Source organism: Callorhinus ursinus, unplaced genomic scaffold (genome assembly GCF_003265705.2).
Source record: "Callorhinus ursinus isolate GAN/ISIS: 27379988/994484 unplaced genomic scaffold, GSC_fseal_2.0 scaffold11, whole genome shotgun sequence".
In the NCBI taxonomy this organism is placed as follows: domain Eukaryota; kingdom Metazoa; phylum Chordata; class Mammalia; order Carnivora; family Otariidae; genus Callorhinus; species Callorhinus ursinus.
In genome coordinates, this window is record NW_027397073.1 from 23995456 (window position 1) to 24000192 (window position 4737).

A 4737-nucleotide genomic window follows, 5' to 3' on the forward strand; every position below is an offset into this window, starting at 1 on the left:
GCTTTCAAAATGAGCTCTCAACTACAAAATATCAAACTATGCTCAAAACTGCCAGCCATTGACAGACTACAGAGAAGCTCACAAGTAAGGACAGATAGCCGTCACAGGTGACGAGAGGTGGGAAGTGATTGAAACAGTGGTTACAAATGTTCACAAGAAGCTAAAACTGTCCAACAGGTTGTGCCCTGATTTCAGCACAGGTTAGACCAGTCACTATCTTGGTGTGTGGCCTCAGGGTGTTTGAGTTCAAAGTCTACATGGCAGTACGATTTCTTCCAGTTAAGAGTTCTTGGCTTGCACCAATCACAGGGTGGCTGGAGGCACCAGACCCAGCTGTTAGCTTTTCAGAAATGCTCCCATAGACCTGATAGATGTCCTGAGAGACTTGGGGAGCTCTACACTTCAGCGACAGCATGTAATTTGGGTTTCCTGGCTGGATACATAGCTCAGCCAAAATCCAAATGCCATTATTGAGCTTCAAGGATTGGTACAGCATGTCCTCTCCTTCCACATTCCTTTTGGCAAGACTATAAACATTGTCATTTTGCAGTTTGCTGGAAACTGTCAGCATTTAATTGACATTCCTTAATCTGAAACTGAAGTTCTTTTTCGTTGGGAATAGCCTTCCACGTTGCAAGGAAGACCTGGTGGTCCATTTTGAAATCTTTAGCAGAAAGCACATTGAGTGGGGTGAGACAGCTGAAGTAGAAGACGCGAATATTGTTTTTCACAGCCACCTGCAGGTTATTCAGAGGTTCCATCTTCATGACCGGACCTAAGGTGTTCAGAGGCAGGGAGACATCCAGGCGCTGGGTTGGCATCAGCTGTATATTGTTGGCCAGAGGAGTGCTGGGGGGTGACACCAAAGCTACTCTTGTTTGACTGGATTGCAAAGTCTGTCATGTGCTGCAGAGCTTTGTTGGTGAGGTTCATTTCCATATAGGTGTGCCCTTGGTGATGAGTAAATATTCTGGAAATCTCCAAGCCTTTAGCTTTTACTGCAGGCAGCCAGACAGCCTTAGAAACCACACATCCGGCAGGTCCCATGCCTATCCCGTGGAGAATGCTGACAGGTCAGTCAGACCACTGCTGACCACAGCGGGAGTAGGTGGAGGAGTATGGGTTACAGGCCCTGATGATGGGATGAAAGACTGTCCTACCAGACCATCTAGCATCTAGTGCTGCTTCCATCTGTGTGGAGGACACCGGAAGCACATTGACTGGGGGACCGAGGTCAAGGTTTAAAAGGTCTAGAAGGTCACCTTGAGAGGGGATAACCTGAGGCTGTTGCATAAGGCTGTCACCTGCATCAATGCTCCCATGATGTATTGGCAAGTGTTTGCATTGGATTCCTTGACTTCCTTCCAAGATGACAAAAGCATTGGGAGGCTTACATGGTACACCAAGGCCAAAGATCCAATGTGGCAGATTAGCTCACCCAGCAGAGTTGGCACAGTATGATCTATCTTCTCAGACATCAGTGGCTTCTCAGACTAGACCACTTCTTTGCCTGGGACAGGGTCTGTTGAGAGAAGACACCAATAAATACAGCCCTGGTCTTGAAGGTCAGGTTTATCAGAATCCCGTGTTGCCAGACTCAAGACTTGCTATACCAGCTCCTGTGTTTCTGGTGGTTTGTTGAGAAACAGCTTCACTATGACAGTAAGCAGAGTAAGCTGCACTTGGTGCTTTCATCATGAAAACCGTCCAGGAAGCTGTCCAGTAACTCATCTGCATTGTCAGGTCTCTCAGCATATTCTCCCACCATCCAAATCATAGCTGCTTGAGCATCTGGTTCATCCAGCGAGTCTTAAGTTCTCACACGGAGTGGCAATGATACTTTTGGACTTGTTGGGGTGTTTGCAGAAGATGTCTCTGATGACAATAGTTGCCTCTTGGGCCACTTCCTTTGGTCTGGGTGAGATCAAGCAGTGTGCTTACACGGCACTCTGTGGATCGCTGCACTTTGATGGCACACCGTCCTGTGGCCCACACAGCTTTTCAAGCAAAGTCAACATCCACTTCTGTGGCATATTCCTTTAATTCTGCCAGAACCTGAGCAGTGTTGACTTGGGATGCCAAGCGAATCATAATGTCCAGTTTCTCTAATTTAACATAGATGGGATCATTGTACTTCACAAAGAAGACTTTGATTTCCTGCTTCAAGATTTTGGGTCATTTTTGGACAATTAGATTGATACTCCCCAGGGTGACGTGCTGCATGTCTGGTTCCCCAGAGAGTGAAGTGACAGGTGGAGGGGCCCACTTCTTCAGCAGCATATTGTAGTTGTCAGAGTCTTGGGTGACAACACTACACACTTCATTAGGACTTTTACTGCCGAAAGCACCACTGCTGAGCTGGCTTGAGAGAGCGGGGAGTTATACACCCACAGATGCTGCGAGGGTCCCAGTCATCTTTAGGGTTGTAATGAGACAGGCAGCCCAAGGTGAAAGTCTGGCCCCATTCAGGGCTGTTAGCAGCTTATTTTATAGTTTTTAGAATATATGGTTTATATGGCTTTTGTTAAATTGATTCCTAAGTATTTTATTCTTTTTGATGCTGTTTTTTGTTTTTTTTTTTAAATAAGATTTTATTTATTTGACAGAGACACAGCGAGAGCAGGAACACAAGCAGGGGGAGTGGGAGAGGGAGAAGCAGGCTTCCCGCTGAGCAGGGAGCCCGATGCGGGGCTCAATCCCAGGACCCCGGGATCATGACCCGAGCCGAAGGCAGATGCTTAACGACTGAGCCACCCAGGCGGCCCTTGATGCTGTTTTGAATGGAATTGTTGTCTCATTTCATTTCAGATTGTTCATTTCAAGTGTATAGAAAAATAATTGATTTTTGTATATTGATCTTGTACCATGATTGCTGAACCCATTTATTCTAATAATTTTTTAATTAATTCCTTAGCATTTATTAGTATGTGACATCGTGTCATTTGGGAGTAGAGCTAGTTTTTACTTCTTTCTCTCCAGTCTGGATTTCTTTTATTTCTTTTTCTTGCTTCATTGCCCTGTCTAGAACTCTACTCCAGGGTTGAAGAGAAGTGACAAAAAGGGATACCCTTGTCTTCTTCCTGATACATGGGGGAAAACAGCCAGTGTTTCACAATTAAACGTGATCTTAGATGTGGACTTTTTGTAGATGCCCTTTACCAGTTTGGGGAAGTAGCCTTCTATTTTTAGTAGTGTTTTCCTATGAAAGGGCGTTGGATGCTTTTTCTATGTCAGCTGAGATGATCAACCATTTTTGTTTTTTATTCTGTTGATATAATGACCACATCTTAATACATGTTATCAATTCAGTAACATTAAACTCTTGGCCAGCGCACCATAACTAGTGCCTAATTGAAGTTTCTCTAACACATATTTTCTCCCCGGGGCATATCACTGCCTTCTTCCACTTAGGCGGCTCTTGAGCACTAGGCCTGGGGCAATTTTGAACAGCAAAATCACCAACAAAAAGCAAAAAAATGCAAAAAAAAATTGGAATAAATAGACTGCAGAAAGGACATTTGTTTTTTTGTTTGTTTTTTAGATTTTATTTACTTACTTATTTATTTGAGAGAGAGCATGAGCAGGAGGGAGAGGCAGAGGGAGAAGCAGACTCCCCACTGAGCAGGGAGCCCACACGTGGGGCTCAATCTCAGGACCCCAGATCATGACCTGAACCGAAGGCGGACACTCGACCTACTGAGCCACCCAGGTGCCCCAGAAAGGACATTTGTTTATAGCATGAGAGCTAAAACAAGAAGGCTAAGTGTCCCCTTGTTCATCCTCAGCTAGGAAAGTGTGTATTAATATTAGGCGACTACAGTTTCTCAATTTTCCTCCACCCTGCACATACCTGGAAATAACCACAGATGTGCTGCAGATATTGACTTGGGGGTTACGAATAAATTTTAACACGCAGGTGAATTTGCGAGTATGGAATCTATGAATAATGAGAATCGACTGTATTTTGAACTTATGTTTTGAGAGGTTTTAAGGATACAAATGTATTCTGTCCTAAGCAGTTCTAATATATGAAAATAGCCTTATTATAAGGAATAATTAAATGAGTTACAGAGGTCAAAAAGGTATAAACTTCCAATTATCAATAAATAAGTCTTGGGGCTGTAACGAACAGCATGAGGACTCTAGTTAATAATTCTGTACTGCACATTTGAAAGATGCTAAGTAAGTAAATATTAAAAGTCCTTGATGGGAGAAAAAGGAACAAAGGCTGGATTTTGCCGCTGCTCTGGTCTCCAGGCAGAATTCCTGAGGCATCCAGATTATAACACTCCTCCAGCTCCCTCGAGGACTTCCTTTAATGCTTTACCACTGTAGCTTCGTTCTTGTTCCTGTTATTTTCCCCTGATAACCATAAACACCTCCACCCAAGATACACGTTAGCAATCATCTTTCAAATATGTGGCCCACTGATGTACATCTGAAGGGTCTCAAGACTCGTGTTGTACTAGACAGTAGTCAAGAACCTTACCTTAATGGCAGCTAGCCCCTCAAGGTCCTGGAAGCCCCCACTCCCAAATTCCCTAGAGACTTACACTCTCCCTAACCCCTCATATCAGTCCTCACAGAAAAATTTTGGTAACTATATAATGTGGTTTTGGAATATAGGTGAGGTTTGGTGGGGTGAGGTCCAGAGCCGACGACCATTCTTGAGACGTCTTTGGTGCAAAATGATGGCTTTATTAAAGCATGGGGACAAGGACCTGTGGGCAGAAAGAG

The 4737-nt window shown here is 44.2% G+C and overlaps 1 pseudogene; it reads right to left on the reverse strand.

The window, feature by feature from the left end:
• Positions 1–253: 253 nt before the first annotated feature.
• Positions 254–3089, reverse strand: LOC112834997 (AP-2 complex subunit beta pseudogene; annotated as a pseudogene).
• Positions 3090–4737: the final 1648 nt, after the last annotated feature.